Source organism: Leopardus geoffroyi, chromosome B1 (assembly GCF_018350155.1).
Source record: "Leopardus geoffroyi isolate Oge1 chromosome B1, O.geoffroyi_Oge1_pat1.0, whole genome shotgun sequence".
Lineage (NCBI taxonomy): Eukaryota > Metazoa > Chordata > Mammalia > Carnivora > Felidae > Leopardus > Leopardus geoffroyi.
In genome coordinates this window covers 30,763,646-30,776,086 of record NC_059327.1, presented here as the reverse complement: position 1 = coordinate 30,776,086, position 12,441 = coordinate 30,763,646, and positions in this window count along the sequence as shown.

The following is a 12,441-nucleotide window of genomic DNA, read 5'->3' as shown; positions in this document are numbered from 1 at the left end:
CTCATCAATTTCTCCCCCTCCCCCCCCCCCCCGCTTTTTTGCTGTCATTTGTTCTTTCTTTGTGATTTTTTGCTTCTAAGCTTGCCGGTGGCTCATTCTCAGAGCTGTGCTTTTCTTCGAGCCCTCTTGATCCCGTCTCCTTTTACTTTTTTTTTTTTTTTCAACGTTTATTTATTTTTGGGACAGAGAGAGACAGAGCATTAACGGGGGAGGGGCAGAGAGAGAGGGAGACACAGAATCGGAAACAGGCTCCAGGCTCTGAGCCATCAGCCCAGAGCCCGACGCGGGGCTCGAACTCACGGAGCGCGAGATCGTGATCTGGCTGAAGTCGGACGCTTAACCGACTGCGCCACCCAGGCGCCCCTCCTTTTACTTTTTATAAACATTTGTATACCTCATTTTGGTCTCATTATCTTTACCCATTCTCATGAGAGGAAATCTGCCACGCTGCTTACCAATAAGCAAAATATATAAACTATAAGTGGGAACACCCCATTGTTTGATGGTTTCATCTGCTTTTTGGGTCTCTATGTGGAGGGTGACTGGATGGGTTCCTAAGAGAAATCTTCAGTACACAGGCAACTTCACCCTCTTTCACTGCCTGGACCTCTGTTATTCAGTTGCACTGAAGAAAAGGACTTGTGTGCACTGGAAAGTCTGTTCTGCTTGCCCTCCGGCTGTACCCCCACCCCTGCCCTGCCCCTACATACATACACACGTGAACACAAACTAGGCTTATTTCACTCCTGGAAATTGCATTTATATGAAGAGAACATGCCACTGTTAGCCCCCACTCCTATGAGGAGCTCATACCTTTCTTTTATTTCCTGCATGCTTGTTTTCTGGGACTCTCACTGAGACATGTTCAAGCAGAGGAGGATGGGAGAATTCATCTTCTATCTTAAGTCAGTGCCCAAAGTGTTGAAGATTAATTAGCATGTTCTTGTCACTAGTGCAACCCCTATGTCTCCTCAGTATGGGAGTAAAGAAGGTGGGCTTTCAGACAGGAGTGCTTTGGCTTTTTATTTCCAGAAATCCTGTGTGACCCAAAACAAAATCTAGCAATGTGAGGCTTAGATATGCTTAATTTTTAGTTCACTTGTATCTATCAGATCGCTGGTGGGGATCACCATCACATTCTGTCATTGGCTTGTCTGTTAGCCTTAGCTTTTAAAGATACAAGGCTTTTTTTTTTTTTCATTTTTCTATAGCTTCACTGTTATTTTAACAGATTTAGAAAAGGCCGAAATAGGTTGCTACACAGATTTCATACTGAAGGGGATTCCTGATTTTATTTTATTTTATTTTATTTTTTTTTTTTCAACGTTTATTTTTTTTGGGACAGAGAGAGACAGAGCATGAACGGGGGAGGGGCAGAGAGAGAGGGAGACACAGAATCGGAAACAGGGTCCAGGCTCTGAGCCATCAGCCCAGAGCCTGACGCGGGGCTCGAACTCCCAGACCGCGAGATCGTGACCTGGCTGAAGTCGGACGCTCAACCGACTGCGCCACCCAGGCGCCCCCTGATTTTATTTTTAAAATGTACAGCCTCCCAACCTGATTAGGAAATTGGAACACTCCATTTGGTCATTTGACCAATTTTTTGCACATCTTTTTCCTAGGCACAATAATTGAGTGTTTGGGATAGGGAACTGTCTAGGATACTGCCTGGTGCTCAAATAACTTCTAGCGTACTCAGTGGTCAAGCGGTAACATAACAAGTAACAACAATATGGTGTGATGTGACACAGTTTTGTGTGTAGATGATTCACTAGAATGAGGAGAAGGAAGAGACCGTCGGTGCAGGAGTAGGAATTGGGGTTGAAGGAGGAAACTTACGGAAGTGATGCAGTTGACATACATTCTCAAAGGATGAGTAGGAGCAAATTGGGTGGACAAAAAAGAAAAATGGAACTCCAGGTGGAGACAACAGTCCCTGCAAAGGTGCAGACAATGGAAGACCTTATTCGTCATGCTAGGAAATTTATAAACAATGGAAAACCTTTGACATTGATGTATGTTAAGCACAGGATGACAGGATCATATTTATATTTTACAATTTCCATTTAAAAAAAAAGTTTCTTAAGGTGCCTGGCTGGCTAAGTCTGGAGAGCATGCAATTCTTGATCTCAGGGTCATGAGTTCAAACCCCACATTGGAGTCGAGCTTAAAAATAAATAAATAAAAATTAAAAAAACAATCGAGGCACCTGGGAGGCTCAGTCGGTTACCTATCCTACTCTTGATCTCAGCTCAGGTCTTGATCTCAGAGTGGTGAGTTCAAGCCCCTAGTTGGGCTCTACGCTGGGCGTGGAACTAACTTAAATAATTATAATTAATAATATTACATGTTAGGAATTGTTATAATTTAAATAACTGGTGATCCTCTGGCTGAAGATTGTTTTAAGGAGCTTTACTTAGACTTGGGGAGAGATCTACAGAGCCCCCCACTTATTCAGAGAGAAACTGGAGTAAAATCTGCCTTGGCTTTTACTGGTTTTCCTTTTGTGTTCAAGAATTGGGCTCTGTTTTCCACTGTTATCCCTTATATTCCCTTATCTATTAAACCCATTCACCCAATGATAAGTGGTTTTTTTTTTTTTTTCTTGTCTTAAAATGTATTGTTTGGACTTCTGTTTCTGGCCATAAGTCATCCAAAATACCCCGGAAAATCCTCCCATTGGAAAACAATTTTAAAGTCTGGATAAACCATTAAAAACTCTTGTTGAATACATGCCAGAAGTGGTAAGAAACCAAGGAAAATCCTCAGAGTGCAAAACGAAGCTAAAGTACAATCCAGAGAGTTAGCTAGGCTGAAGCCAAAGGCTGTCTTGAAGTGCCTTCCAGGCCTTATATACCTAGAACCTGAGTTCAAATGGAAGCTCTATAAATGCTTTAAGTCCTACTATAAATGCAAGGGTTCATACAAGGCAGAGGGCAGGCGGAGAACTTTTAATGGAAGTAGGACCCCTGAGGGACCTTAGAATCCATGAGAAAATAAATGATGGGGGAGAAGGGTGCACCTTACAAAGAAAGATAGGAGTAAACTTGCCTTTCTCAGCTTTTGCTGTGGTAGGGAGTGTCCACCTGAAGATTTATATCCGTCAGTCAGCTCTCCTGTGGTTTGAGGCTCAAATTACCACTGACCTTGATGTGAAGAAAAATTTCTTCAGTAAGAAACACAATTCAAACACATTAAAATGTAAAACTCCTCTTCACTAAAAGACTGCAGTTAGAGAGTAAAAGCACAAACTATAATCTGGGAGAGGATGTAGCAACAGGACAAAAGATTACTTTTGGCACTAGTTTGGCGATAATAATAATAATATTAATATTGTGACAAGACCAAGTGCTGGCAGGAATAGAGAGCAAAAGAGACTGTTGTGGATCTGGGAATTAGTATAATATTGTGGAAAACAATTTAATTGTATTAAATAATGTGAATATACATATATTTTATGACCCAGCAACTATTTTGTTCACAAAACAGAATGTGATTTAACAGTCAAAAAGTGAAATGGACAACTACGTGCAACCACAGGAATGAATTTCACAAACATAATATTGAGTAACACAATCAATCACAGATCATGTATGTATTAGATTAGTCAGGGTTCTCCAGAGAAACAATATATATATATATATGAAAACCATGGAATCCAACTTAATACAATAATTTATTAGTATTTGGTAAAGTAAATCCCTCCTCTGTATGCTCCAATTTCCAGAATTTCTTGACTATATATATATACATATATATATATTCTTTAAAATAAAATTTTAGATTTGTGCTAGTCTTTTTATATTTCATTTGTATCTCTTTTTATCTCATCAATTTCTTTTTTCCCTTTTTTGCTGTCGTTTGTTCTTTCCTTGTGAATTTTTGCTTCTAAGGTCGCTGGTGGCTCATTCTCAGAGCTGTAGAGAGAAAGAGAGAGAGAGAGAAAGAGAGAGAGAGAGAGAAAGAAAGAGAGAGAGAGAGAGAAAGAGAGAGAGAGAGAGAAAGAAAGAGAGAGAGAGAGAGAAAGAAAGAGAGAGAGAGAGAGAAAGAGAGAGAGAGATTCATTGTAGGGAATTGACTCACATGATTATGGAGGCTGGGAAGTCCCAGGTTCTGCTGTCTGCAAGCTGGAGACCCAGGAGAGCTCTTGATACATTTCCACTCTGACTCCAAAAGTCCTAAGAACCAGGCAGCTTATGGTACAAATTCCAGTCCTGGGGCAGGAGAAGACTAATGTCCCCATTCACACAGGCTAGAAAGGAAAAGAGGCAAATTCTTCCTTCTTCAACCTTGTTCAGTTCAGGTCCCGGGAGGATTGGATGATGCCCCTAGGGACAGCAATCTGCCGTGATTCAGATGCTAATCTCAGCTGGAAACACCCTCACAGACAGACCCAGAAACAATGCGTTATCTGGCACCCCTTAGTATAGTCAAGTTAACACAAAATTAACCATCACAATGTACAGAATGATTTTTACATAAAACCATATAGCACTTATTTAAAATTTTAAAAGAAAATGTTAGGTGTGAATAATATGTCTGTAAAACTATGAAGAAAAGCAAGTGAGAGATTATTGTAAAAGTCAACACAGGAGCCGCCTCTCTAGGCGTGAAAGGCATGCCATCAGGAAGGGCCATCTGAGAAGTTCCCAAGGTCCTAGGACTGTAGTACCAGGACATTAGTTTGATTTGCTTTGTTCTTCATCTCAACATGGATTTTATAATCAGCAATGGCCTCCATAATAAAACAAATGAAAACATGTAGTAAGTTCTGTTTTTCATTCTCTCCTGCCTGTCTCAGGATTCACTACTCCCCTCTGCTCCGGTCTTCCAAGTCCTTACTCTTCAGAATGGCGGGTGCTTGGATTTTGCGTTGGTCAGGTTAGGCTAGCTGGAAGCCACCACCAGACCCCAACGTGTCAGGGGTTTAGCACAAGGCAGTTTATTACTTTCTCACAGTTGTTCAGGTCTGTGGGTCATCTCAACGGACAGCCATTTGGGCACTCGCGCTGATGGACACTCTTTCATCCTTACACTCGATCTCTCTGGACAACACCGTCATTGTCCGGTCCAAAAGCAGAAGTGGAGAAGCATGTGCCAGAGTGTTTCCTGATCTGGAAGGGAGCCACGTTACCTTTGCTCACACTCCATTGGAGAGAACTTTGTCACATGACCATCCAGGGAGCTTAAGATGTGCCCAAAAAAGAAAAGACTGGATTTTGCTGCCAAAATACCTCACCCTGGACCTAAAGCAAACAAATGCTTGTATGTTGACTTGATGTGCCTTTTAATCTCCTTTAAATACCCTCTCTTTTTCTCTGTCAGAGCAGATACTTCATCGCCTCAGAAATAAATTGCTGCTGAACAGAAGAAATGATATGGAATTTCTAAAACTGTGACTCCTGATAAGTGTGACTCTTGGTGAATGATTGTTACCTACCTACGTACCCACATCGATGCTCTTTTTTCCGTTTCACCTTCACATCAAGGACATGGCCACTGGGATCGCAACTTTATGGATGAGGGATTTCTATTAGACCCATCACCTCAGACAGGCTCTGGGCATTGCCCCAGTCCCTTTACCCATGTGTTCACGAAAACCAAATCTCAATGTCATCTTGTTGAGCACAGTTGGAGCCAAAGTCGCCTCGGTCCCCTACGTGCTTCTCTAGGTAGCCATCTTCACTTAAATTTTGGCCTGAAGCTCCTGTCCTGCTAGAGTATCAATGCTATGAGATTTTTCCCACTCTTCTAACCAGGATTTTTCAGTCTGGATAACTTGGCCACCATCTGACTGGCAAGGAGAGTCTTCCCTTTCTGTCCTGAGTGGCCAGTGCCCAGCCTTGAGTTTGCAGAGTGGAGATGGCATAGCATCCCATTGTTCCTCAGCTGGAAGCACCGTTGCAGCTGCTTTCCTGGGCACAAGGACCTCGTTCTGAGCAGTGAGTGCTTCTCAGAGTGCTGGGCACATGGTACAGCTCATGAAAGTTTCTTTGGATAAATGTCTACACAGCAGAGCATACTATGGTAGACATAGTCGTGATAGTTTCCCCTTAATGTATGGGTTTAGAAACTATAAAAAGGAGGGGCGCCTGGGTGGCGCAGTCGGTTAAGCGTCCGACTTCAGCCAGGTCATGATCTCGCGGTCCGTGAGTTCGAGCCCCGCGTTGGGCTCTGGGCTGATGGCTCAGAGCCTGGAGCCTGTTTCCGATTCTGTGTCTCCCTCTCTCTCTGCCCCTCCCCCGTTCATGCTCTGTCTCTCTCTGTCCCAAAAATAAATAAACGTTAAAAAAAAAAAAAAAAAGAAACTATAAAAAGGAGAATCTATGGAATACTATTGGTAAATGATGCCTTCCCCTTGCTCTAAATGGCTTCCTTTTCCTCATATAACGCTAAGAGCTTCTAATTTTCTCCCATTAGTTGAAAACTCAAGTAACCATTCAGAGAAACAAATGAACACGTATTACCACTTTGTGTGACTGTGCGTCCCATCTAAATCAGTAGAAGGCAGTGAAAACCCTATACATTTTTTCTCAACTTCTTTCCTTCTTCAGAACAATTTCTAATCCAATCGTTTCAGTAAATCCTTCTTATATTTGCTCCTTTTCCAAAGAGATTCTTGGTGCTTCATTTGCTTATCATTGCCAAAGCTACAGCTGTGGTTCGCATACCAAGGGTCCTGTGACTCAAGTGACATCTCCCCCTCCACTTTGTGTGCCCCCCACAAGAATGATTTTGATGGCACAACACAAAATAAAACAACTCCTCAAAAAATTTTAGTGGTTTTGGGGTCTCTGGGTGGCTCGGTTGGTTGAACGTCCAACTTTGGCTCAGGTCATGATCTCGTGGTTTGTGAGTTTGAGCCCCACGTCAGGCTCTATGCTGACAGCTCAGAGCCTGGAGCCAGATTGGGATTCTGTCTCCCTCTCTCTCTCTCTGCCCCTCCCCTGCTTGGGCTCTGTCTGTCTCTCCAATTCTCTCTCTCAAAAATAAATAAATGTTGAAAAAAATTTTAAAGAAATTTTAGTGGGTTTTATCATCACTCACATTTATTCCTGCAGAATTTATTAATAGTAACAGAATTTCTGAGCATCTACTATGTCTCAGTTAAAGTGCTAAATACTTTAAATGCATAATTTCATTTAATTCTCCCAACAGACTATGATGTGGTTGTCTATATATTGCCATTTTACAGGAGAGATAAACAAGGCTTAGTTTGGCTCTAATTTGCCCAAGTGTCTTATGTCTTATGTCTCTGATGGTGTCTTCCTTTGCTTGGACTGACATAGCAAAATACTGGGGTATTTTAGACTAGGGTAGCTTAAGACAACAGGAATTTCTTCCTCACAGTTCTGAAGAATGGAAGTCCAAGATCAAGGTGACCGCCAATCACTCTGGTGAGAGCCCTCTTCCTGGCTTGTAGATGGCCTCCTCCTCAAGGTGTAGCATCCGTCTTACATGGCCTTTCCTCGGTGGAAAGGCACCTCGGAGAGAAGGCAAACTCTCTGGTATGTCTTCTTTTAGGGCACTAATCTCACTATGAGGGCCCCACTCCCATGACCTCATCTAACCCTAATTACCTTCCAAAGGTCCCATCTTCAAATACCATCACACTGGGGATAAAGGCTTCAACATATGCATTTGGTAGAGACACAAGCAGATGGTGAGAGACAGAATGGTCTTCAGTTATACTGGCCTTCTATTTCTCAAATGCATTCACCTCATCCTGTCACAAAATTGTGTGTGACCCCTGCCTGGAACACTCTGCCTACATCTTTCCATCATTTGGGTTCAGTTCCAATACCACCCCCTCCAAATTCATTTATCACCCCTAGTGTAAACTACATCCCTCCACCCCTCAGTTACTCCACAAGTTCTCCTATTTTAATTTCTTTAGGGCGTGTGCCACTTTTCTTTTTTTTTAATGTTTATTTATTTGTGAGAGAGAGTGTGTGTGAGAGAGAGAGTGAGAGTGAGCAGGGGAAGGGCAGAGGGAAGGGGGGGGACAGAGGATCTGAAGCAGGCTCTGCACTGTCAGTGTGGAGCCTGATGTGGGGCTCGAACTCACAAACTGTGAGATCATGGCCTGAGCCGAAGTCAGAGACTCAATCGACTGAGCCACCCAGGTGCCTCCATGTGTCGCTTTCAACAGTATCTGGTTAATATGTTGATTGCCCTGCACGCTGTCTGTCTCCTTTCTAGAATGTAAGCGTCACGAGAGCAGGAAGCAGATCTCTCTTGCGTGCATTTGTATCTCTACAAACTTCAAGGATGCCTACCACATGATATATGGATTACGTGTGAGTTGGTGTCTACCCCAAGGTCACTCCTCTTCAGCCCCAAGCTCTTCTGATGGATGCAGTGCCTTGCTTGAAGCTGAAAGGCACATGAGTGTCAGAGGGGCACATGCAAAGCCACCACAGCACATGTCACCTGGTATATGGTACTGACACCTGAAGGTCTCCACAGGACAAATCAAGAGCAAGTATGGGTCATGTAACTCAGGAAATAGAAATACTTCTCTCTGGACCCTAGAGGTACCTAGGTACCTCACCGAGAGGTACATTAACTCCTTCCTTTAATTCCTGCTATAGACTGAATGTTGTATCCCCCCGGCCCCCCAGACCATATGTTGAAGCCTTAATCGTCACATGATTGTATTTGGAGAGAGGCCTTTGGAAGGTAATTAGACTTCCATGAAGTCAAGAGGGCAGGGCCCCCATAATGGGATTAGTGTTTCTCTATGAAGAGGAATAGACGAGAACCTGATCTTTCCCCACCATGTGAGGACACAGCAAGTAGGCGGCCATCTGCAAACCGAGAAGAGGGCCCTCACCAGAACCTGAGCATGCTGTCACCCTGATCTCACACATACCAACCTCCAGACCTGAGAAGTGAGTGTTTGTTGAGTAAGCCACTCAATCTGCAGTATTGTGTTATAGCAGCATGAACAGACCAAGAAAATCCCCAAATCACTCCATCTTATGGCAGGCACCTGTGGAGTCTCAGGAATCTTCCTTCCCACTACCAACTGTTAACAAATTGCCACTCACCCAGGCATCAACCAGCTGGTATCATCTCTGTGGCTCCCTCCCTGTTAACACGATTCATCCCTCGTGGCCCCAGCATTGTCTTCCTTGAGGATGTGCCCTAGCTGGGTCTCTTCTTGCGTTGAGGTTGAGTCACTGCTCCTTCACTCCAACTTCCAGCTTTGACACCTACGGAGGCTGCCTGGCCAGCGCCACCATCCCCGTCCAGTGGGCGCCAGCAGATCGGCACAGCCTCAAGCTGTGACGGTTTCACAGTTGACACAGTGCAGGTGAACCCTCCCCTCCCCGTCCCAGTCCCAGTATGTCCACTCTCCTCTGTGCCCATCTGGCACCAGGAGGAATCTGAAGGAGGCCGGTGTTCAGAACCCCTGTTCTGACATGGAACGCATTCTTCCTTTTACCATGAAGAGATAAGACAGGTCAGAGACATAAAACCCACCATACCCAAGGGGCTGGTGTTTCTCATTGTGTGACAGGTTTCAGAATCAAAATGAAGGATGTTCAGAAATGAACTTGGGACTGCATCCTTCACTGAGACCATCAAAAATCAGTCAGGGTACCAGAAAAATCAAAATTCGACTCTTGAGTTTATTTGAGTGTCTAATTTATACTAGGCTGAAAATTGCATAGGAATGTGAACTTTGTTTAACTTACACATCAGGGAAATGCCTTTCACAGTAGATGGGCCTGTTCCCTACCCTTACGCAGTCCTGAAGACAACTCTTGGTGATGTAATCACCAGAGAGTCTCCAGATCTGATCCACAAATAACTAGCTCATGACCAAGATAAGAACTGGTTGCAACTCATTAATTCAGTTACTTAAGGGACATTCACCAAGCAATTAATATATTGCAGACACTGAGTTAGATGCTGGTACTACCAAAAGGAACAGAGGAGTGTTGTTTCTGAAGGGCGAGATTCACAAGAATATTGAGGCAGAGACTTCATGGTGTGAGTGAGAGTGGCCAGGAGCTCAAATTTTAGACTGTGTCCATTTTTTTCTTGAGCAAACATTTATGAAGAGCCCCTGTGTGCCAGCATTGTACTAGATGACGGTGCAAGAATGCGAAGCAAGGCCGACCCTGTCCCTGACTCTATGACTATCAGAGGATTCAGAAGACACAATAAGCAATTACAATAATGTGCTATGATAGGGAAGCTCGGCACCATGGAAACGTGTAGCAGGGACATCCTGGTCTGGGAGGGGGTGGGTCAGGGATGTAATTCAGAATCCGGAGACTGACACATACAGCTATCAGTGACAGGCAGAGGGCAACATCCACAGACTTCAGCTGGAGGGGGAACAAAATCCATTTTCTTTTATATCACTGTTTTATTCACACATCAGCATCCCCTCATTTCTATCTACTTATTCCTGAAAGCAGTCCTTTTATAAGCTCTACACATGGTGATTAAACAAAGGGGATTCTAGAAGGGCGGACAAAGCATTAGAGAAGGTTTCATTTTATATAAATGCCAAATTTTCTGCCTCAGTAAGGTTGCAGCTGTGACAAGAATTAGGCTGCTTGCTAGGTCATATATTTTCTAAAGTACCATGCAAAGAAAATATTAATACATCAGGGAAAGCGAAACAAATAGACTCAATTATTTTAAAACCTTGTGAGTAGACAATTTTTATAATAAAATGAATAATGCAGCATGTTGAATAAACAAAGAAAATTATATTGTTCATATGAAGTGAAGAAGGATTCTCTACTTAAATCTGAGCGTACGAAGAATGGATCCTAAATGTATTCTCTTGTTCTGCACAGGATTCGGAATGGAAGTTGGGTTGATCGGTATTTAATTAGCCAAACATCATTTTCTACATAATAATCTTCGATGCATTTGTGGCAACTTAGAAATTAGAATTCTATGAATCACAATTTTTTTTTCATTAACTACAAATAGTCTCTGCATGTGGGGTGTATGAACTAGAAGACTGTTCCCCGACGTATGGCCAAAGTGTGAATTTTAACCAATGATTTAATGATCTGATTCACAGCAGAATGAATCAGCACGGGCTGAATAATGTTTAGTCATAAACTAGATGCAGATCAGTAATTAACACCAGGTTGGTAATTAGCTATGCTTCCCGGTTGCAAACAGCACCTCTCCATGCAGCACAAAATAACTCCTTTTGTATTCTGCTCTGTTTTCTTTCATCCTGTGTTTGGACTTTAGTCACAGAGGGATTGATGTTTACCGCAAAGAGCCTGGAGTCAGAAGATCTATATTCGGGTCTCCAGGCTGCTGGAAGTTAACTGTTTGACCTTAACAAAAATAAGTCCTACACTTCTCTTCAGCTTGCATATCTGCAAGATGAAGGTACTTCATAAAGCCGAGTTGTGAAAAGAATAAAAGATCACGAATACAAAAGCGTGCTGAGAACAATGCTAACAGGCAAATGTAAGATATTCAAATGGTCTATGCATAAATGCATAAATACTTAAATACAATTACATATCACGATGATAATTAATGTTAATCAAATTACCGCTTAAGGGATATCAAAAAGAGCCTGTCAATATAATTTTCATTTCTAAACCAACAAAAGCCAGTAAGATGGTCTCTGTGTGTTTTTATGTTTTAAGTGATGAGACCCTTGCTAGGTATTATAGTCATATATAACAGAATGATATATGCCATATATGCATATGGTTTTTTAAAATTCAGAACTACGCAAAGGAGGCGATGATCACTAATTTATCTGGCTGTCCAGCACATTTTGCATCACTTCTCTAAATAAAAAATCAATAAAGAAGGCTGATAAATGGGCTCCTCTCAGGAGGGCTAAAGACAGAGACAGATAAAGATGCTTTGTTTCTGAAACCTCTAGCCTGGAATAAATTACCCAGTCATGAGCCAAAGTCATCTGCAATTAATTCCAGTTATAAATTTCAGTCGAGAGACGTGAGGAGCGCCTGATATAGCATCATGTCATTGGTTTGCATATTTTTACCAAGTGTATGTGATTTTAATAGTGAAGATCTTTAGTCTTAAACCTTGTGCAATTTCTGTAAGTTGTTTTAAACATGTAGTCTCGAGAAGACAGACATATGTTTGCATTAATATTTAGCTTATTTTTTCTTGTGTTCATCAGTAGGAAAACTTCATATAGCATCACTATAGAGAAAAATCACTTTTTCTCTATTTAATTCTCAGGTTTGCTTCTCAAACAAGTACTAGTCATAAATGTGTCTAAACTTATGGAGGATTAATCACATTAAAATGATACATATATCCACACCATGCTCATTTTTCATACTGTTTAGTGTGATAATGCACAGAAACCAACGTATTGCATTTGTGAAATCTTTTCAGAAGTCATTTTCTAGTTTTTAGCAAAAATATTATGATAGAACTTCCAGCCTGACAAGATGACACAGG